At 37.1% G+C, this 24,301-nt stretch overlaps 1 long non-coding RNA gene across 1 annotated transcript in view; it reads right to left on the bottom strand.

Annotated features, from left to right (window-relative positions):
* Positions 1–21,778, bottom strand: part of LOC144302229 (uncharacterized) — a 39,652-nt gene extending 17,874 nt beyond the window's left edge. Inside the window, exon 1 of the long non-coding RNA XR_013369070.1 lies at positions 21,652–21,778. This is a non-coding gene — a long non-coding RNA (uncharacterized LOC144302229). The remainder of the gene's footprint in view (positions 1–21,651) is intronic.
* Between the last annotated feature and the right edge of the window lie 2,523 nt (positions 21,779–24,301).

Below are 24,301 nucleotides of genomic sequence, written 5' to 3' on the forward strand. Positions count from 1 at the left end.
CAAATTAATTATGATACATTTATGTGAGGGAAAACCATGTGTGAAAATGAACAACTTAGACTGTAAGAATGGGCATTTATAGGTAATAAGTGGAAAAGTGAGTTGAAAAAGGATCCATGCAGTCTAGTAGCATTTATAAATGCTTTTAAAAACATAGAGAAGAAGTAACATATTTCACTTATTGACACATGTATGTATTTAGAAAATATATTAAAATGTTAATTGCATATGCACCAAATCCACAGAATGACTGCCTCTAGAGAGAGAATTGACATTTGGGATGGTATTACAACTTGATGTGTAACATTTTATTTAAAAAAATCTGAAGCACATATGATATATTATAATCTGTTTGGTAGGCTCGTGAGTGTTATTTATATTTTCTTTAGCTGTATTGATCTTAAACCAACCAAAAATAAATATGCAAACAAAAAGATCAACCACAAGATCTCTTCACAATAGCTGGTCAATTTTATTAATTCAATTTATCAAATACCATATAGGACATTGAGGATGTCAATGACAACAAGATTTAGCTCATGCTCCCAAGGAGTTCAAACTATCTAAAAAGCAGCCACATGCACACTTATAAAGGTAAGTGTAACTCTTATGGAAATACATTTGAAAAAGATACTAATTTTTGCTAATGAAGAGGAGTAAAAAAAAATACAGTGTAGATTGATCATTTTAGATTGGCCACCAGAAAAAGTTTTATAGCAGGCAAAGAAAGAAATATTCAAATAAAAGGCATAGAAATATAAAATGTGAAGACATTTTGAATAACAATGCTTAGTATTGTGTTATTGGATCATATGGATGGTAGAGGCAAAAGACAGAAAATGGACCTAGAAATTTGGGCCACTTAGTAAAGAGTTCAGAATATCCTATTAAGAAGTTTAGGGCACAAGGGTACATTTCAGTAAAATAATATTGGTGATACAGAAGATAGATTGAATTATTAATCTGGAAGAAGGATTGCAAGAATCCAAATAGATACTCACTATACATTACTGGATAATGGACAGTATTTAGATAGATTCAATTCCACATCAGACACTGTAAATATAGTCCCAAAACTTCAGAGGTGAACTGGAGGTCAGATGTGGGAAGATTAGCCTATTCATGCAACTCCAGGGAGAAGTCAAATATAGAGGCTCAAACTAACCAGAAAAGTAGAGCACAAAGTTGCTCTTCACCCAGTGGAGAAAGGTTTCTGTTGACTATTTCTCATTTATAATGAATAAATAAGTAAATATTTAATCCACACTCTCTAGGCAAAAAGAGTTTTATTTGTTTGTGAAAGTAAAACCAGATTTCTTGAATGGTTCTACTGTAAACAGAAGCCCTTTGTAACTGCACCCTTAAGATTCTGGTGAACCTGCCAAAGGGTGGGTCACCTTGGCTGGAGTAGTAACACAGATTGGCTCCTTCACAGGAAAATTGAGGATTTGCAATAAACAATCAAGGACCCTGAGAGCACTTGTTTGAGTGATATTGGTACTTGTTGGAGTGACATTTTGGCCGAGACAGAATTTTTTCTTTGGTCCACACCCTACACTGTAGCAAGAACACTACTCTGGGTGTCAGGGGTCTTTGAGCTTGCCTTAGTTACTTTTTTTTTTTTTAAATCATGAATTATTTATAAACTTGCTTCACCTCTCTGGGTTCTGGGGGCCTCATCTAAAAATAAATTATATTTCTCTAATTGTAGCTTGGTCTGGGAGCATGGAATATGATAACTATACTACTTAGCAGCTTGGCTAAGCTTGCTGATTCAGTGTCCTTCTTTAATTCTCTTCCACTAATTCAAGTGAAGGGAGTGAGTGTTTTGAGGTGATCTCAAAAACGTTCCTGTATGCCTTCTTTGAGGGGGATGATGATCCAAATGTAGTCTCCGGTCTTTATGGAACTGGCAGAGAGCAGTCATTCAAGGGCCAATTAAATGAAGATGAGTGTAGCTCAACTGATCCCAAAGGATCTGAGAGCATGGCACCCAGTGACTCTACCATCAGTGTATGGTAGACTCTCTGGCCTTTTTCTTTTTTTGGCTTCCTGGAGAATTTCAAGGACAAGTTACATGTTTGGTTGCCCCCTGTTCTGACATCTGTTTGAATGCATTTCTACTATAAGAATGAGCATGCAGGAGCGCCTGGTGGCTCAGCTGGCTGAGTGTCCTACTCTTGATTTTCGCTCAGGTCATGATCTCAGGGTTGTGGGGCTGAACCCTGTGTTGGGCTCCCTCTCACTGGGGAGACTCCCCCCTCCCTTTGCTCCTCCCTCTGCTTGCACACTCTCTCTTCCTCTCTCTAAAATAAATAAATAAATCTTAAAAAAAAAAAAAGAATGAGCATGTAACCTATGAGCAATGGTTAGTAACACCAACACCAAAATTAATCACAAAAATGGGCCACTTTTGGGTACTTTTATTTTGGGCTTTAGTTTAGAAAGAATTAAAAATAGAATGATTAAGCTATTTTTGTTGTTGATTCATTGCTTATTTTCTAATGGCACATGGGTCAATTACTGTTAAAGCCTAATAAAAAGAATAAAATGTTCCCTTTTAGAAACAGAATATTAGATAATTTGGAACACAAATCATTAGAAATGGAGGCATTTTAGATTTATCTGTTTAATTCCCTCACTTAACGTATATTCCCTTTGTATCCTGAAGAGGTAGATAATTAAGTATAATTGACAGAAATGGACCTAGAATTGGTTTTCTAAATTTCAGTCTGGCGTTTTTTCTGTTAAGTAATACCTATGCCAACTAGAAGTCTTCATATTATTTTACACACTAAAATAAGATTATTTTGTATAGAACTCAGAGTAGGCACCATAAAAGTATAAATATCCATACATTTTTAATTTCTTGAATGCTAGAGCATGTGAGCAACTTGGTCTCTTATATTTAGTCAAGAATATCTTTCCACTCTGTCTGCATTAAACACTAACGAGCAGATCCCTTTGGAAATTTGGCATGGCTTCCTGAACTAGAATTAAAGAAAGTTTTCTTCTGAAATAACTGGAAACATAGCACGTGTTCTATTCATTGCTTCGTACCAAAGCCAGCCTCATAATTCCTTTTCTGATGTTGTCTGGACAGGTCCAAATTAGCTACTACATGACTAGAGCCCAGACAGCCTTTCATAATCAAAATTGGTTGGCAAACAGCAAGAACTTTGGCGAAAGCTGTGTTTTCCTGTGCACCTATAAATTGCTTAGTGGAGAGGGAAGTGAGAGTTAGACAATTGCTGTTTTTATAACGATGCTTCATAGAATCATAAAGTAGTAGAATATATTAGAAAAAAATGGCTCTTTGGGGACCATTTGACCCTGTGTTTCTGTGGACAGGACCACATTTTTGTTGTTTGAACCCCTCCCCATTTGTCAAATACTGATGCTTATAGAAAAACAAAATTAAAATGAATTTCTAGAAAAAAGATATACAAAACATAGGCTCCATGCTTTATCACACCTCCAGAAGAAATGAAATCACTCTGTCAAAATGCTGTGCAATGTCTTTAAACATTTACTCTTAACTCCTGTATTCATTGCACAGCATTTTGACAGAGTAGCAATGGTTACACCTATCATCTTGAAGGTTATAAAGGGCAAAGTGATGGACATCTTAGGTGGGCACCCTAGGCCTTGAACTACTTCCTTCTGATTGGCAGTAGTTATTTAACAATTGTTCACAGGCCTGTTTGGTCCCAAAGCCTATGCTCTTGTCACCATAAACTTCATAAAAGCATATTTTTGCATAATAGTGTTGTTATGAAATAATTTCAAGTTTTTTATCTTCTCTTAGTAATTTTGAACATGCAAGAGTCAATAAAATACTGGATGAAAAGTGATCCATTGTGAAAAGATAAGATGGTGAACAGTAAGAAGCTGTGAAGAGCTTACAGCAATCCACAAATGTGGAATAAACATTCTTTATAAAAATCCATTGGTTGATCTAATTTTATTGATTTTTTCCAGATTTCTTGTTTTGACATTTTCCTTCCCTATATAATAAGGGATGAAATCAACTTTTCAGCAGATGAAGGCAAACTTACCATGGAGCTTATAAAGGAAAACTTTCTATAGAGTCTTCCTGATGCTTAGGAGGAGGTCTTGCATTGTGACCCTATGGTCTTATGTTGCTATAAAGTTTACAAAATTTTATCTCCGCTCCATTTCTTCCTTTTACACTTCCATTCATGAAGTGTGGTGTTAGAGAGGCCATGGGGAATTTGAGTTGGGGACACATTTAATTTGGGTTCAGTGGAATGTATTTATGCGGTACACCATTACTTCAGTTAAAAATATTTAAGTGCTATACACCATTAGCAATGAGCACTCCCAGCACAAAGATCTTGGCCTTTAGTACCATCTCCACTAGCAGAAATTGGGGCTGCCAAAATTATGGATGGACCAATGTTGGGGTAGGTCAAAGTGACCCGGAAGACAATTTGTTACTCCTGAAGGTGAAGTGCTAAAAAAAAGTATAGGGTCATGTACAATGACACACAGAAATGTGCACTCAAGAAGTTCATGAGCTCATGGGATAATAAATAAGTAAATAATTGCAGAAAAAGAGAGAAAGCCTGAAAAATAATAAAGCAAAAGGGGTAAAATATTAATAATAAGGGATTTGGGGCAGAGGGTATATACAATTGTTCTTTTACAATTTCCATTTTTGAAACTTCTCTGTAAAGTTATTTCCAAATTAAAAGCTTTAAAAGAAAAAGTAAGCTAATGCCAATATTTCCCTTGGAGTAATTTTTAGGCAAACTCTTACAACTATGCAATGAAGAATAAAGATGCAGGACCAAAGCTCATATTGCCATAAAAATGCATCCTGTAACACTCAGCACATGGCATACAGCAGAGTGGAAGGCAAAACAAGGTATGAAATGCATTGATCCAGAAGATAGTAAGTAGGAAATTCTTTCAGACATCAGATGTGTAAAATACAACAGACATGTAAGTTCTCATCAACACCTGAACAAAAGGAAATCTCTCCTTACAGAAATATACCTAATATAAAAAACATAGGTAACTAATATTACAGGATATGTGATTATAAATATCATCATTGTTTAAAAATTCGGTTAGGAATTGTGCAAAAATAGAATGTGTCATAATATATCTCTGTATAGTGGGATAAATCTGTAGCAGTACTACAATAACAAGTACATCTGTGAGTGAATATTCATGTGATATATTCCAACATATGGAATCATGTCTTAGCATTTCTGTTTCACATTGCCCTGACAAGTCTAAAGCTTCCAGATGAAACAGCATGCAAAATTGCCTTTGACCCAGAGAAATGGCCTGAAGCACAAAGTGTTCCTGTGACAAATCTACATCTTTCCATCAATAAGTCAGTGTATGTAATATAGTACTTATTTGATCATACAATTATGTAACCTAGTACAACATATCAGGCAATTTCGAAAGCTTGATATGACCTTGAATTGTCCTTATCTATTGATGTATCCAATACTGAGTTATAAAGTTGAAAGAAATTTCTTCAAACTCAATAATGAAAACAAAGTGATCAATCATGCTAGAGCAAAGATTGCATTCTGCCTCTGGCCACTGTAGTTACAAGGCTAAATTTGCTTTTCCTCCCTCTACCACATACATCTGAAATAACTAAGCATCTGGAAGAAATGACAAAAAAAAAAAAAAAAGTGAAACGTTTTCAACACACTGGACTTCAGCAATAAGGAGCAGCAATCACTTAGAGAAGCAAATGAGCACTACAATTGCCCCAGCTTACTGCCTTGAGAGTTTCCAGGCTATGGCACCAAAGAAGCCCACAGACTCCATGACGGAAGAGACGAAGCTGAAAGTCTGGGAAGACATTGTCAGTAGAGTTTGCATGGCAGAGAGCCAGGGAGCTGACAGCTATACACAGAGATAGCTCCAGAGAGCTGCAGTCTCCTTCCAGTATTCAGCAGAGTACTAATAAATGAATGCTTATGAGTAAATGGCCTGAGGCCAGGGGGGAAAAAAAAAAAACACCTGAAACGATTAGCAATAATAGTACTTGGAGTTTACAAAAGGCAAAAAAAAAGTACCTTTTTTCACACAGCCAGACTAGGAAAACTCCTAATTTATGGGGCACTGGGTGGAGTGCATAGAAGAAAGGTCTTATCTCAGTAGTAGGATAAAATTAGCTCTAGAATAAATAGTGTTCTGCTCTCTTTTAGAAAAGCTTAAAAGCAAAACTCAAAAAGATCAAACTATTTGCAACTAACTTAGCGTATCAGAACAAAGGTCAAGAATGTTTATATGAATACAAAATATTGAGCATTATATTCATTTCCTAGAGCTTCCATAACAAAGTGCCAAAATGTGTGGCTTAACACAATAGAAATTGTCTCACACTTTTAGAGGCTAGAAGTCTGAAATCAAGGGATCAGCAGGGTTGTGCTTTCTCCGAAGATGATAGAGATGAAATTATTCTATGCCTCTCTCTTTACTTTTGGTAGCCTTGGGTGTTCTTTGGCTTAAACATGCATCACTTCAGGCCAGTCTTCACAGGGTGTCTCCCTGTGTGTCTTCACATTGTCTTCCCTCTGTGGATTTCTGTCTCTGTGTTCAAATTTCTTCTTTTTATGAGAATATCACTTATATTGCATTAGTGTTCACATTAAAGACCTCATTTTAACTTGATTGACTCTGTAAATATTTTTCTAAATAAGGTCACGTCCTGAGGTACTGGGTTTGTAACTTAAACATATCTTTTTTGGGGAACACAAACTCATAACATACACTCAACAGGGTAAAATTTACAATGTCTGGCATCCAGTCAAACATTATCTGGCCTACAGACCAAAACAAAATAAAATAGAAAAATATGATCCATAATGAAGATAAAACCAAACCAGAACTGACACAGGTTTTAAGATTATTAAAAAGGACATTAAAATAACTATAATTGTTTCATGTGTTCAAAAGCTAGAGGAAATCGTGATTTTATTAGGTAGAGTCATGGAAGATATTTTTAAAAGACCCAAATTGAATTTCTAGGGATAAAATTACAATGCTTGAGATGAAAAATACATTGTACAGAATAATGAAAGATTAGATACGGCAGAGGAAAATATTAGTGAATTCAATAGACACTATAAAAATGAAATGCAAAGAGGAAAAAAAATTAGAAAGGACACAGCATCAGCGGGCTATAGAGAATGTCAGGCTACTGAATTTACATATAATTCAAGGCCCCAAAAGAGGGAAAACACAGGACAAAAAAGAATATTTGCGTATAATAACCACACTTTTTCAAATTTGATGAAAGCTATAAATTTACAGATTCAATAAGCTTAGTAAACTTTAAACATAAGACTCATGAAGACAGCTATACCAAGACATACTAATCAAATGCTCCAAACCAATAACAAAAGAAAATTTTCTTAAAGTCCAGAGGAAAAGGACAAGTTATGTACAGAGGAACAAAGAAGGCTAACAGAAATTTTCTGTTAGGGAACAATGTGAAGAGGTCAACAGTGCTATAGCATCTTGAATGTATTTAGAGAAAATATGTCAACCTAAAATTTTATAATTAGTAAAAATATCTTTCAGAATTAAGGCTTTTTGAAATGTACAAAAAGCTAAAGAATTCATTGTCAGTAGATGTGCACAAGAAATGTTAAATTCTTCAAGAAGAAACAAAAACAACTAGATGCACTGAAAGGAATTAAGAAGTCTAGAAATGTAACTATATGAGTTAAATACATGTAATTTTATGAGATTATCTCTTAATTCTAGTTAAAAGATAACTAGCTGTTTAAACAAAAATATTATAATGTAGATCAGTGTTTATAGTATGTGTATAAATAATGTGTATAGCCACAATAACATAAAGGCCAGGAGAGGAGAAGTGGAATTATACTTTTATGAAGTTCTCATATATGAAATGGTATAATATTACTGGAATGTGTAGATTGTAATAAGGTAAAGCAACTGCTAGAATAACAAACTAAAGAGTTGTAGTTAATAAGACAACAAATAAGAGAAAAAGGAATCATAATAAATACCAAAAAGAAGACAGAAAAATGAAGGGAAAAGAACAAAGAAGAGATGAGACAAATAGGGAACTAAAAGCAGGCTGGAAAACTTAAGTTTGAAAATATCAACAATCTCATTAAATATAAATAGTCTAAGTACACCAATTAAAAGGCAGAGATTGTAAAACTGGATACAAAATAAGTGCCAACTATATGCTGCCTAAAAGAAATTAACTTTAAATATAAAGAAAAAATGACAGATATATTTAATAAGCTAATACCAAATCTGAAGAAAGCTGTAATGGTTACACTAGTACCAGAAATACTAGGTTTCAGAGCAGAGAATATTACCAGGCAAAATGAAGGCTATTTCATAATGATAAGGGGTTAAATTAATCAAAATGACACAACAATCCTATATATTTATGTACCTAAAAACATAGCTTCAAAATTAAAGAAGAAAAAAGGAACTGATAGGAAGGTGAGGAGAAATCAACAAAGTCACATTTAGTGGAAGATTTTAATCCACCTCTTTCAATAACTGATGGAATAAGTAGACACAAACTCAGTGAATGTATATAAGATTCAAACTATCAAGCAAATTAATCTAACCGACATATATAGAACACTTTATCTAAAAAGGACAGAAGTGTTATAAGCGAAAAATTTGCTAAAGTAGACTATATTCTGGATTGTAAAACAAATATGAACAAATTTAAAAGGATTCAAGCCTTATAATATATGTTAATGTGGAATAAAATTAAATTTAAAATGGAATTGAATTAGATATTAATCAATGAACGATATCTGCAAAAGATACATTTCTAAATAGCCTACAGAGGTTAAAGATTTCAAAAAGGAAATTAGAAAGTATTTTGAATTGAATAAAAACAAAACATCCTCATCATTTGTAGGATACCACTAGAGTGATTTTTAAAGAGAATTTTATCGCACTAGATATCTATGTTAAAAGGAAACATAAACATATATACTAAAAAGCCTTGGACAAATTACTAAAAAGATTGTCCACCTTCATATCCTACAATCAATGATAAGACAATAGAAATAATCTAGGTAAATATTATTTTTTCTTAGTAAATGTTTAAACACATGACTGTTTCAAAACTTCCATATACTTTCCACGTACTTTCATATACATTTTCTTCTGAAACGTTCTTAGTGAATCAGTGAGACATTACTGTTTCTTTTAATATATGAAAAAATGAGCTCAAAGTACAGTTGAGGCCACACACTCTGTCAGCAGTGACAACATCTATGACTTTGGAATTATAACCCAGTGCTTTTTATTATCTTAGATATGAGAAGCTCTATATTACTGTGAAGCCTATATATAACCACAGCACTGCACAGATGGAGAACTGCAAATGGTAGGAACCTGGCCAATTTTCCCGTGAGAATTCCAGTACTACTGTTCCCTTCCTCTTTATTCTCTCCAGAACACATCTTGTGGGGGAGGGCAGTACTTTTATTGAGGGGCTTTACTGGGGACATGGCCAGGGACATTCACAACAGAGGCATTTTACAAGGTTTGGCCAAGAGTCTCCAGTGCATTTTCCATGTGCTAGTTTTTTTTTTTTTTTTTCACTGAAGATGTGGTTTGAGAATTTAATATCTCTCAGCAGTTCTTGCTTGTTAAACCACTTTATTTTCTCCATGTGAAAGGCTTGTGGAATTAAGTTGCAATGACTTGTAGTGAAATACAGAATAGAGAAAAACAAACCACTTGAAGAGGGATACAGATTGGAGAAAAACACATTTTATTGTTTTAGTCAGGAATGCCATTGGCTGGAAGCAGATGACTTAAATGAGTTGTCATCTGCCGACCATAGCATGTGGCAGACAAATAGAAAACAATGAGGTCATGCAGGAGTAACTCATTATCCCTAACACAGTATCAATTTTAATAGAAGTCTGATTGGTGCTTGCTGTGATATTTAAAAGCACTGGACTAGAAGTCAAGACATGTGGGTTCTAGTCATGCTTTTACTAGTAACCAGATGTATGATTTTAATAAATTCCTCTTTCTTTGGTCTCAGTTTCACTGTTTATTTTTTTATTTTTAAAAATATTTTTTTTATTTATTCATGAGAGACACACAGAGAGAGGCAGAGACATGGGCAGAGGGAAAAGCAGACTCCCTGTAGGGAGCCCAATGTGGTACTTGATCCTAGCACCCCAAGGGAGCTCCATGTGGGACTTGATCCTAGGACTCCATGATCACACCCTGAGCTGAAGGCCGATGCTCAACCATTGAGCTACCCAGGCATCCCAGTTTCACTGTTCATGAACAAATAATAAATGGCTGAGTTTAGGTGACACGTAGGGCCTTCTCCAGTATGGCAATCAATCAGTATATATTTATTTAGCACCCATGTGCCTCCAGGAACTTTATTATGTGCGGTAATACATTAATAAACAAAATGGATTTGACTTCTCCCTTTATTTCAGCATGAAGAAAGAACCAACAAACTGGTTTACAAGGCCTTCAGAGGGCCTGAAATATTCTTGAAGAGTACGAAAAGCCCCAGGAGTTCTATCACTGTGCCTGAAGAGGGCTGTATATTTGTATTCAAATTGCAATTTTACTACCATTCCATGCTTTATGTTTTCATTACTTCTTGCTGGAGCAATAGCAATCCTCTCCTTGCAGTCTCTGTCTCTATTCTCAGTATCTCCATATAACCATGAACAAACACTGCTATTAGAAATTACTGTCAGTGTTCCAAAAAACTATTAATATTATACCCCCTCTAAAAAAAAAAAACAAAACAAAAACAACAACAACAAAAAAACACCAAAACTTTTTTTCTCCATGGCAAACAAAAGCATGAACATGTTCCTTAAGATGAGTTTTGAAGCCCTTCCTGCTCTGGTCTGAAAGGCCTTTTTCTATTTTTGCCCATCATATGCATTAGCCCGTGCTCTGCTAAAGCCAAATTACTTATCTCAACAACCGTAGTCTGTATCAGAATCTCATTAACCAGTGTCAGCTTCTGTCACTACATGGGGAGCCCTTGGAGAGCAGAGACGACTTTCTATTTATGTCTGAATCCAGTGTGTAGGCCAGCACTTGGTGGCACATAGACACTCAATAAATATTTGTAGAATTGATTGGATATCCTTTTGGCAGGATCTTGCCCTACTTGTTGTGTTTCTCACACTGTATGCCCTCAATAAATAACTGCTGATTGTTGCTTAACCAGTTTTAGGTGATGGTCTGTGAACTGCTAGCATCTGCTTCACTGGAGAGCTTGTTAGAAATAAAAATTCATGAGACACATCCCAAGTATCTGAGCGTGAGGACTAGGGAATCTCCAGGCTTCTCTAGAATTTTTATGCATGCTAAAGTTGGAAAAGCATGTCCCTAAACCATTACCAGGAACTAATTTATAGACTCTGACTCATTTTCCATTTAATAAAAAGTGGTTATTTAGCCAGTGCCAAAACACTTTGGGCAGGGGTTCCACTGGCTGATAACATCTAAAGACAAAGTTGGAGTAAAACCTGACATTGAGAAAAATGCCAAGAATTGTTTTTGAGCTGCTTTGTTCATCAGAGCTTCACTGTGATTTTCAGCTCTACTCCCAATGAAAAACAGTAAAAACAAACATTTGCAAAGGCTCTATAAGGTGATCAAAGTCCCCTAACCTTTGATATTGAGATGTGCTAGGCAAGGGCATCAATCTTTCTAAATATGTTAATCCTCCTAGATTATATACATAATTTTAATATAACTCCATTTTACTGAGACTTCCATGATATTAACCCTTTATTCACTAGTTAGATCCCTTTATTTTTTTTCAAATAATATTTATTGAAGGCCTACTATGTGCAATCATGCTAACTGTTGTGGACTTACCCAAAAAATTAAAAGGCATGATCTTTGGACTCAAATCACTGATAGTATAACAGAAGAAACAGCATGCAATTTTAAGACAATGCCATTTGTATTATTAACTAGGAGTAAATATCAGTTGTCAAAGAGCCCAGCACATGAGCTCTAATTCAGCTTAAAGGGCTTACCAGGCTTCCTGAAGGAATTGGTATGTTGGCTGAGGCCAGAAATATAAATAGAAGTTATTCAGGCTAAAAGTGCAAGGAGAAAGGACGGATGGGGAATAGGATAAAAGGATGTTCCAAGTAGAGGAAGTTGTATTTACGTGCCAGAGAACAGAGCTGGAGAGCAGCAAGGGACTGTAAGTTATTCAGTCTGGATGGAACACATAGCATAAAAAGGACTGAGGAAAAATGAAGGTGATGAGACACAGAGACAAATCACAAAGGTCTCCTGAGTCATATAAAGGTGTCTGAAATCTGTCCTAGACAATGGGTAAAAGAAATTTGGGTGAGGTAGGAGGGAAGGTACATGTCAACCAGAAAGAGCTGAAGAGGTTTAAAGCATCAAAATAGCCACAGTCTCACTTCTGTTAGTCTGGCTGAACTGTGTAGAACTGTGTAGAACTGGTTGGAGTGGGACAAGAACAAAGGCGGGAGGCCCAAAAGAAGCACTGTGACCTGAACTCGGTCACAGACGGGAAGAAAGGAAGGATGGCTTCGAAAGGCTAAGTGCTGAGAAGCAATAGGATTGATGTAATATTGGATATAGAATGGAAAAGCAATAGGATTGATGTAATATTGGATTTAGAATGGAAAATAGGTCTAAGGTGGTACCTATGTTGGGTCTTGGGACAAGTTATGCCTATGAGTTCACTGAAAGGAAATTTAAGACATGCAGGGGTTGGGGGATCAGGGAGTGGACAGCAGTAGTTGAGAGATCAATGGCAGAGCTTTAATCTCAATGTGGGGATGTTGTTTGAAGGCTGGAGGGCTGTTGCTCTTCAAAGGCACGCTGTGAGAGCACCAGCTCCACTCTGAATGTTGCACAGACATTTTCAAATGAATATGCTCTATCGCAGTGAACAAGAGCCTGCAAAGCACGTGGACTGAAAAGGAAGCATAGTCATAAAACAGCTCTTTGTCCGATTATCCAGATCAGTGAGCCAAGGAAAGATCCGAACATGAAGACTCTGGCCCTGGGTTGCTCTATAACCTCTGCATTTTTTCCTTAATTTGTGAAGTGGGAGAAATATTAGATTAATCTTCTTTGTACAGCTTCCCAAAGGAATTTCCATTTAAAATACATATAAAACATTATACAAAGTGAACATAGCCATAAATGCATAACAGACTTGCAAAACTTAAAAAAAAAAAAAAGATTCTTAATCTGCGAATCTTTTTACCAGTCTGAAACTTCCTTGAAGCCACAAGTCCTGAGTTTTACAGACTGTTTACTACCTCATCCCTCAGCACAAGCTCAGGGGAGAATATAATTTTTTCTCATATGTAATTAAATGCAAGTAAAATGTTAACCTTAGAAATGTCTGCTTTGGGACTAGAAACACAGAGCACTTTTCATGCCCCGATGCAGCATGTCTAAGCTTTTGGCCACTAGTTCTTTATGATTACCCTGTTTAAGTCTTCTATTATTCCATTTTGATTTGAAGATTGTATTTTGAAGAGAAAAAAAAAATTCCCAAGATGAGTTTCAGAGACTTTGAACTTGAGTCTCAGACTTGATGTTGCCTAGCTGGGTGACCCTTGGGCAGGCTTCTATGTCTCTTATGCCTCAATTACTTCATCCATTCTAATAAATGAAGGTGATAGTTCTTGTTTTGCTTTTGTCACTGGCATCACTAAGCATTTATTTAGAAAGGATTTACTGAGGGCTTATGAAATGCAAGGCAGTTTTCTAGGTTTTGCAAAGCAGAAGGAATTTGAGGTATTGTGGAGATGGATATTTAATTGGCAACATTACCAAATGACACAACTCTTACTATTCATTTCTTTAAACAACTGTAGAAGGACAAAGAAGAGAATAATTAACAGCTTGGATGAACCAAGGAAGGCTTCATAAAGGAGGTAATATTCAAGCTATATCTTGAAGGATCTAGTTGAGTAAATGTGTGGTTGAAGGCCTTTGTTTGCATTTAGAATATCATGTGTTGAAGAAACAGAGTCATGTTTGGGGATTGTGAAAGATAACTACTACATTAAGGGTCACTGTGATCTATATGTCTGAATACAAATGAAGAAAAGATGTAAGGCTCAGGTAGTCTTTTTCCATCAACAAGTCCCATGCTTTTACTTATCACTACCTCCTTTACCCAAACTATCCAATACGCCCTTGTGGCAGCCCAATGTGAGTGCTGCACATGAACTTTGTGGTCTGAAATAAGGGCAAAGTTATGACCCACAGAATATTACCCAAGCATGGAATTGAAAAGGTGAGAATGAGTCAAATCTTCAGTGTTCAACAGAGTTCAAAGCCAAGGAATCCAACTTCCCATGCCAAGCCCAAAGGGCAGAAGAGAGGTCACAAGATGGAAATGAAATCAAGGGTTAAGTGCAGAATGGAAAGTGGCATAGCATCTGATCATGAAAGAAGAAAAGGTCCTGGAATCTAGTACTGGAGTATTGCACCTTTCTTTTATTAGTTATCGGGTACAGGAATAAATTGTAGATACTCCATTTTATTGTTTTTCCTAATTCTGCTTTTGCATTTTCTTAATTCTGCTTCTTGTACTACTATATGATCTGTGTCTTGGTTTAAAAAGTTCTGGCTTTTGGGGATGCCTGGGGGGGCTCAGTGGTTGAGCATCTGCCTTTGGTTGGGTGTGATCCAGGAGTCCTGGGATCGAGTCCCGCATCAGGCTCCCTACGTGGAGCCTGCTTCTCCCCCTCTCCCTATGTCTCTGCCTCTGTGTGTGTGTGTGTGTGTGTGTCTCATGAATAAATAAATAAAATCTTAAAAAAAAAGTTCTACCTTTTAAATTCACCTTGAACTTCCTATCTATATTTACCTTCAATCCTACCCATCCCAGATATTAATTCATTCTGCAGATAGTCTAATTCCCTCCCTTTTTATTTCTCATAAGTTAACTTTTAGAAATGTTTATCCAAATTTCATTCAAATATTTACTAATGAAAGAAGTTAAACCTTTTTTCTTACAAGACTTTCTTTTTTAAGATTTGAGGTAAAGATTGGAAAACATAATACTCAGGATGCATGAAAACAGACACTTCCATACTATTTGCAAAAGGGTGAGGAAAGATTTGTAAATATCTTGTAGGTGAAGAATGTGAATACCTTCTGACCAAATAGCTTTATTCACAACATTTAGCAACATTCTTAAAGCTAAAAATCCATCTATTTTAAAAGAAATGCAAAATATAATAGTAAGAATCTGTTTCTACTCTAGTAGAATTTTAAAATTTAAAGAAAGATTTTAAATATTCCATGTTGGCAAGGCAGTGAGTAAGTGGACATTCTCTAGGACTAATGAGACTTTAAAATAGTCAAAGCTTTCTAGTGAGCAGTATGACTGGGCATGTAAAACTTTAATAAATGCCTTATACTATTTGTCTCAGAAGATTCACTTCCAGACATTTAGCTTCTTGATGGAAAATATTATAGCCCTATGTTCTGACTGTCCCAGAAAATCACTTCACAGTGAAGGAAGTGCAGCAAAATGAATGTACATCCCCGGAATGGAAGGGTCTTTTAAAGTCAATTTTAAATACTTTCTGAATTTTAGGCTCTTCCTCTCTCTCATTGGAAAGAGAATTCTGATTTTTTTAAAATTTTTTTAAATTTAATTTGCCAACATACAGTGTAACACCCAGTGCTCATCCCATCAAGTGCCCTCCTTGGTGGAGAATTCTAAACCACACTTTGTGCAAGGACTGTATGTTGGGCATTTTGAATCCTGGGTTTGGCTCAACATGTAGTGTGAGCCATCAATTCATGCTCCTCTTTTTAAATTACTGAATTATCTTTTTATTTGAGATTTATTATACTTTTCAAGTGGGAATTTTCTTCTAATTTTTTTGGAAAGAAACTATGGGTGTTTAGGATAAAATTTGGGTAGCTTAGATCCTAAGAAGCCAATGTGTTCCAAATACTGAAAATACATATATACTATTAAAAAGTTAAAATAAAATCAATCACTTCCTGTTTTTAATAACATTGTTTATTGAGTTCTCCCATCTGCAGCTTATATCTTCCATAATACCTCAAATGCATGGAAGTGTTTTTAAGAGGTAATATTATTTGTTTCTCATAACAACCTTATGGATAAGGCTCTGATTTTGTTTCATTTTACAGATGCTGAAAATAAGTCTCAGGGTGGTGAAGTGACCTGTGGAAGATTTTAGCTGATAGTTACTAGACCCCAGAAGCACATGTTCTGCCTACAGGACCTGGGTTCTTTATACAACACTAGATGCATTCCTGGTCTCCTGTGAATGAGAACTACCCCGGAATTTGTGGCAATGCCTCCCTCCTGGACATCTTCTTAAGAGGTTCTTTCCAATAAGATCATCTCTCTGTGTCTGGGGCCAGAACATTCTATGGCCTCTAGGTGTCCTCTCTCTGGGGACTCTTGATTCACAGCTGCTTTCTCCAGATATTCACCTGTGCTCACCTCAGTGTCCTACATTATCATAGTGCAACTTCACCAAGGTCAGTTGAGGCTCTGGTTGTTGTGACCCTCTCACCTCCGGTCCCCATACCAAACAGCTTGGTGGGACCACTACATATCACAGTCTGGAAAAATCTTAAAACATTTCTAAATTTAGCTTACTATTTATATTTCTCTTTCTGCACCCTAGAAATGTTACTGCATCTGCTAGGCAGTTTTCTAGAGCCCAACTTCAAATCAAGCATACTTGGAAATTGAAGAAATATTTACACTGCTTCTGAATCAGTTGTGAAAATGACAGCATATAATATATAGTTATTTATAAAGGCTTCATAGATACTTCCAGATGCAATAAAGTTCCCCAGAGAATATTGGCTCTTGCTCTGGTGTCAAAGCAGTAAAGAGTGATAATCTACATGGGATAAATTGCCTATTAAATTTAGTAAGCCCTCTGATATTTAAGACCCACAACCATACTGATTAAACTTGCTTTTCAGTCTTTCCTTGCATCAAATCTCAAGGCTCCAACTAATATGAATTATTTGCTTTTTCTCAAACATGACTTTTGTATTCACATTTCTTGACTTTCCTCATGTTGATCCTTTCCCCTAACAGAACACGAGTCTAGTTTTTAATAAAAGTCTATGTTTACAAGAGCATCTCCATATATATAATCTTATATGGTCTTTATCATAGTCTGTTACCGTTTTACAAGTGAAAATTCAGAGGGAAATGTCTTACTGAATGTCTCACTTCCAGAATGTTATAGATCTGAGACTTGAATCTAGGCTTCAAAGCTTCACCACACTGTACTGCTTCTCCTGCTATAATTTAAAGGAAATTCAGAAAAAGGTACTTTCAATAAATATAACCACGTATTCATGTTATATTTAACAAAATGCTATTAATGTCATTGAGCTAAAAGATGAAAGAAAATAGAAGAATTTAGACTTAAAAACAGCAAAAAATTGAGAGAGGCATCCTTTACACAGAGTATTCACTCAGATTCAAGAATTCATTCTGCTCTTCTTCTAATTCTTACTCATCATTAAGATTTTATCTTACGGGTACCTGGGGGGCTCAGTTCATTAAGCGTCTGCCTTCAGCTCAGGTCAGAATCCCAGAGTTCTAGGATCCAGCCCCTCATTGGGCTCCCTGTTCAATGGGGAGCCTACTTCTCTCTGTCCCTCTGTCTGCTGCTCCGCCTACTTGTGTGCGCGCTCTCTCTCTCTCTCTCTCTCTCTCGGTCAAATAAATTTTAAAAATCTTTTAAAAAATGATTTTCTCTTAAATGCCACTTTATATATAGAGCCTTTTCTGAACTCGTCCCCTTTGGAAACTGGAATAAGCGTCTTGTGACAGGATCCTATGGCACTGTGTGTGATTCCTCGACAATAGCAATTAACATATTTTAGTATCTATCCCTTGTTTAATTTTTTGTCTTTGCTGTGTGGTTGAAAGCTCCATAAGGGACAAAGACTGTTATCTTTCCATTACCCTAGTGTATACCAGAAGGATACATATCTCCTACAACATGGCAGCCATTTATATTTGGTGAACTTAAGAAAGAAAAGAGAGAGAGGAAAGAAAGGGGTTATTGAAAGCCCTAAGACTCCAAAGTCTGACTTATGAGTTTTTTACTTTGAATAGTTACTCAATTTCTCTCAATCACAGTTTCTCATGCTAAAAAGGTCACACTGGCTAGAATCACAGCAATTTATAAGAAGTGTTATGAAGTGTCTGGAACATAATAAACAAATGAAAAGAATTTCTTTTTTATATCCAATCACAGGATGTTCTCTGAAAGTTACATTGTGTCTCTGGAGAACGTCCTTTGGTAGCAGTTCCTTTTATAACTCTATTCATGTTTCAACCATGTGGAGAGAGACCTTGGATATTTCCAAATCAACACCACAAATTTGAATTTGTTGTCTTTCCTCTTAAAAGTTTTCTTCCCCCTTTATTCCCTATTTCAGTTAAAGGCTCCATAGAAGACATAGAAGACAAAATTCAGAGCCCAAAACTTGTATCCTACCCTCAGCTCTCCCATTGTTTTCCTTAATCTATGCAGTGCTTCTCAGGGAGGCATAATATTGCCTTCCAGGGGACATGTGGTGATGTTTGAGACATTGTTGGTTATCACAATAGGGAAAAGTTGGTGGTATCTAGTGGTAGAGGCCAAGGATGGTATTAAACTTTCTCCGATGCATAGGACAGACCCCAGTAGCAAAGAATTTTTTGAATCAAAATATCAACAGTGCTGAGGTTGAGAAAACTCAACCCCTCAGTGCTGAGGGGTTAGTAAGCTTGCAAAACTGACAATCAAATCATTGGTCTTTGAACCTGCTGTCAGTACCATGTAATTTGCTGATGGAAAAAGGGGCTGGCTTCTTCCAGAAAATGCTATAATTGCCCCAACTTTCAGTAGAACTGTGGCATGTTTGCTGATGAGATCCAAAGTTGTCTGTTTTGGAAGGAGTTGTATAGATTCTCTATATTGTCTCTATAACTGTAATTACAGAGTCATCCTGAGAACCCTGGAAGCCCAGAGACATTTTCAGGGAGTATTCAAGATTAAAACCGTTTTTACAATAATATTAAGGTGTTGTTTGTCTTTTTTCACTCATTATTTTATGGGAATAGAGTGCAGTTTTCCAGAGTCTACATGATGTACAATACTGCCACATAATAAAATCAGAAGCAAGTAGCCAGGACAAGTATCCAGCTGCTTTCTATTAAACCAGACTTTAAAGAGATTTTCAAAAGTGTATAACAATGCTACTCTACTCACAGAGTTTTTGTTTTTCAAAAATATGGTTATTTTTCATTCAAATATGTTATTTATGTTAACATATAATAGGTTGTTATTTAAAATAACAATTTAAAAATTAAATTAAAACAATTATTAAAATAATTTCAAAAAACCCAGTTTGTATTTCTTTAAAAAAATTTTTTTTAAGATTTTATTTGTTTATTCATGAGGGACACATAGAGAGAGTGAGGGGCAGAGACACAGGCAGAGGGAGAAGCAGGCTCCATGCAGGAAGCCCAATGTGGGACTTGATCCGGGGTCTCCAGGATCAGGCCCTGGGCTGAAGGCAGCACTAAACTGCTGAGCCACTGGGACTGTCCCCCAGTTTGCATTTCTAATCTAGGAAATATCAGTAGATATAATCATATAAACAAAAGCACAAAAGTACTTCGGGATCCACAATAATTTTTAAGAGTGTAAAGGAGTCAATGGAACAAATAGTTGAGAATTATTATTACAGTTCAGTGTTTCTCATATTTCATTTGTGCATTATATGCACAATATCTTAAAACACACACATACTCTGAATCAGTAGAAGTGATGGTTGATTTTATGTGTCAACTTGACGGGGCCAAGGGGTGGACAGGTATTTGATCAAATATAATACTGGGTATTTCTATGTGGTATTTCTGGATATGATTAGCACTTGAATTCCTAGACTAGGTAAAGTAGATTTCCCTCCCTAACGTGAGTGGCCCTCATCCAATCATTTGAAAGTTTGAATAGAACAAAAAGACTGATCCTCTTTAGAGTAGGAGGGAACTCTTCCAACCTTGACTGCCTTGAGTTGGGACACTGGTTTTTCCTGCCTTCTGAGTCAAACTGAAACATTTTCTTCCAAGTCTCAGCCAGCTGGCCTTTAGACTGGAACCATACCATTAGCTATCCTGGTTCTTAGGCCTTAGACTGGAACTGTATCATTGGCTCTCCTAGGTCTTGGGACCTGACAGCCTCCAAAGTCACATGAGCTAACTCCTTATAAAGAAATCTCTTTATCTGTATATTTCTCCTGTTGGTTCTGTTCCTCTGGCTAATCCTAACACAGTATATCTGGGATGGGGCCTGAGATTCTGCATTCTAACATCCTTCTAGATGATGCCAATGCTACTAGTCCATGGACCATACTTCTAGTGGCAAGGGTCAAAGCATCAACATCAACTGAGAATTTATTAGAAATATAGAATCTCAGACACTGTTTTAGATCTATAGAATCAGAATCTTCACTTGAACAAGATTCCCAACTGATTCATTTGCACAGAAAATTTAAGATATTGCTCTAGTGTAGTAGCTCTCAACCCTGACTACATAGTAGAATCACTTGAATAGTTTAAAAAAAAAGAAAAATGCCCAACTCCACCCTGATTAAATCAGAGTCTCACTGAATAGGCCCCAAATCCTTCTTTCTGTTTAAAATTTATTTATTTAAGAATGGGGGAGGGGGCAGGGGAGAGAGAGAGAGAATCCCAAGCAGACTCTGCAATGAGCAAGGAGCCAGGATGCCTAGATGGCTCAGCAGTTGAGTGCCTGCCTTCGGGCCAGGGTGTGATCCTGGAGACCCAGGATCAAGTCCCACATCGGGCTCCCTGTGTGGAGCCTGCTTCTCCCTCTGCCTGTGTCTCTGCCTCTCTCTTTCTCTCTGTCTCTCTCTGTCTCTAATGGCTAAATAAATAAAATCTTAAAAAAAAAAATGAGCAAGGAGCTGGGTGCAGGGCTTGATCTCAAAACCTGGAGACCATGACCTGAGCTGAAGCCGAGTCTCAACTGACTGCCACCCAGACACCCCCCCGCCACCCCACCATCCGTCTGTTTTAAAAGCTGCATAACATTAATGTACAATTATGAATAAAAATCATTGGTCTAGAGAGAAAAGACTGAAGATCAACCATTACAGTTTTTTGATAAAATTTAATATTTAATTATTCATCAATAATAAGAAGTAATAATCAATTATCAATGCTAATTAATAAAAATAAATTACCCAGGGTGTGAAATGAGAGGAAATGATGCCAACTTGCTACTTAGTATTCCTGGGATTGGGAGTCAACAGTTAATCAAACGGCCTAATGCTTCAGTAAGACATGAAAGGAAATGATGGCTCTACTCTGTCAGGAGAGACTATACAACCTCTTGTGTGTTTGATGTCTCTTCCTGGAGCGGGGACTTGGCTTTAAGTGCTTACTGCATATTTGAGGTCTAGGGTTGAATGTTATGCGTTGTACTAGAAAAGTAGACTCACAAAGCTGGAAGTGACCTTCCAGAGCTGGATGGAGACTAGATTCTCCAGATTCATTTATAGATGGGGAAACTGAGGCTCAGAGGGTAATTCACTCACCATAGGAGGCAGCACTGCATAGTGGAGGGAATCACTGGTGTGCAACTCACGGCTCTTACACCTTCTCTGGAGTCAGCCCTCTTGGTCCAGAAACAAGTCATATGCTACAGCCAGAGCCTCTAGAAATCTATAAGCACAGTGAGCAGAATGCCTCCATTGAAATTTTGCTTACTGGTTACTGAGTATTTTATACCATTATTTTTTTTTTTCATCATTCGAAAACTGTTTATTAAGTTTCTGACAAGTCATGTCAGGAACTTAGCAGACCTCATTAAAAGTAGTTATTTTGTCATACTACAATTATTTGTAGACTTATTTAATAGACCCAGCTCTCCTGATTTCCACTTCAATATTTACTTAATGGCATGTCATACTGACCTCCTTGGCGGATGAAGAGGGCTGAAAAATTGAACTATTCACCCAGCTGGGAAAGTGGGACTGAGACCTTGATCCTGGACCCACTGTTCTCTCTGCAAGCAGTGTGGAACCTTATGAGGTCAAAGGGCCAAACTGACATTGGCTATCATTAGCCACTAAAAGCTCCTCCTAGCTTTTCCTCCTTTCTCTGAAAATAGTACTTAAAAGGAGAGAGAGAAAAAAAGGAGAGAGAAATAAAGGAAAGAAAAGAAAAGGCACTCTGTTTGATGTACTGTATGTTGGAGGGTTCTGGAAAAATTTATAATGTGTTCTGAGCTCAGAGACAAAATTTTCCGAAAGGACATTTATACTATTTTCTTCCAAGAGTCTGCATCCTGTTATACTCTGGAAGAAGTGACCTCATGGTGTTTGTATTTGTCTCTCGCACAAAACCTCTTTTATAGTATTAATGCATGTGCGGATCTTAGGATATGTAATACATGAAGCTCTGACTTGGGCAGGTCATTCAAGGAACAGGCTGCTGCTTTCATAGCAGCGTCATCTTGTTGAATAGTGGCTGGGAGGGGGAGAATTGGATAGGATGAAGTCCGATGCCAAGTTCCTTGGAACATACATATGCCACAGCAATCGAAGGAACCTAATAAAAGCAAGAGAATATTAACCAGTGATACATGTTATTAGTCTCAGAGGAACTGGCAGTAATCGCTGTAATCCCTTACAGCCTATTAGAATTATAAGGTGATCGCTTGCACATTACCTCATTTGTATAATACTTTACAGCTTATAAAGTACTTCCCCATAGATCATCTTAGTTGTTTCTTCCAACATCCTTGTGAGATATGCAGCACTGGTATTATCCCAAATTTATGGGTAAAGAAACTGAGGCTTTTTTTTTTTATTTTAAAGATTTTATTTATTTATTCATGAGAGACACAGAGAGAAAGGCAGAGACACAGGCAGAGGGAGAAGCAGGCTCCATGCAGGGAACCTGACGTGGGACTCGATCCCGGGTCTCCAGGATCACACCCTGGGCTGAAGGCGGCGCTAAACCACTGAGCCACCCAGGGATCCCCGAAACTGAGGCTTTGAAGGAAATTAAAAATGTGTAAATTATTTTACATAGGACTTGACCACATCAAAAGCTCTGTTATACACACGAATTCAATTGGTTTCCACAAGAAGTATCTGTGGTAAATAAAATTATTATTAATCCCATTCTGCATATAAGGAATCCAAGAGACAAGAGGAAATGGCTTAACCGAAGTTTCGCAGCAAATTAAGTGGCAGAGTGAGAAGTTGGATCCAGGCTGACTCTTTAAAAAGTGCTCTTTCCACTATGTACAACTGCCTCTTGCTGTACAGAGCACGGGCTTGGAGTCGGCCAGAGCTGAGTATAAATCTTGGCTCCTACACAGGCAAACTGTAGGGTGAAGTCTGAGAAACCACTTAACCTCTCAAAGCACAACTTTCTAATCAGCAAACTAGGAAAAGTAATACCTACCTCATGGAATTACTGTGAGGCAAAAAAAATGACCTAATGTTTGTAAAATGTTTAGCATCGTGCTTGACACACAGAAAGGGCTGTTACTCAATAAATTTTATCTCTGGCCCCCACTGGTGCACAAGCCCATTCTGTCCCAACTTTAGTCCCACCGGCGCTGCCTCAAAGCTTTGGAAAAGGTTATTTTTTCCAACTGAAGCTGTGGATCGCTTTCTGGGCAGTGAGGGAAGATCTGCACTGGTATCTGGAACGGAAGTCCAGATTTAAGGAGCCAGCGCTTTCATGTCCCTGCCTTCATGGCTCCTAGAATTCCTGCAAGCCCCCTTGTTTCCAGCCTCTGTTCCCAGACAAAGTGAGAACTCTGGTCAGAAGGAAAACAAACTGGAGCTCTGTCTGAACATCTGGTTAACATTCCAGAGCCCAAGACCCCACACTAAGAGGACCCTGCTCTCATTCTCTCTCTCTCTCTCAGGGGCATCTCGTCAACCTCAGCTACCTCTGCTGCCCCTCCAAGAAACCAAGCACCTGAAACTCAAGGTGGGCTTGAAGCAAAACAAGGCTTACAGTCAGGGAATAATAAAGACTTGTAGAGATCAGCCCCGATCACTTATTTGTTAAACATGTTGGTATTTCTTGTGGGAAATAGATATTTCTCAAAGCTTTCCCCTCTTCTGGAAACTCGACACTGTATTAAGGCGGAGTGACCAGCATGACCAGGCCCTGCCTGGCTTTACAGCCTCCCATGCATCTTGCAGCCCACTGGTCCTGCAC

This window comes from Canis aureus, chromosome 31 (genome assembly GCF_053574225.1).
Source record: "Canis aureus isolate CA01 chromosome 31, VMU_Caureus_v.1.0, whole genome shotgun sequence".
NCBI lineage: Eukaryota > Metazoa > Chordata > Mammalia > Carnivora > Canidae > Canis > Canis aureus.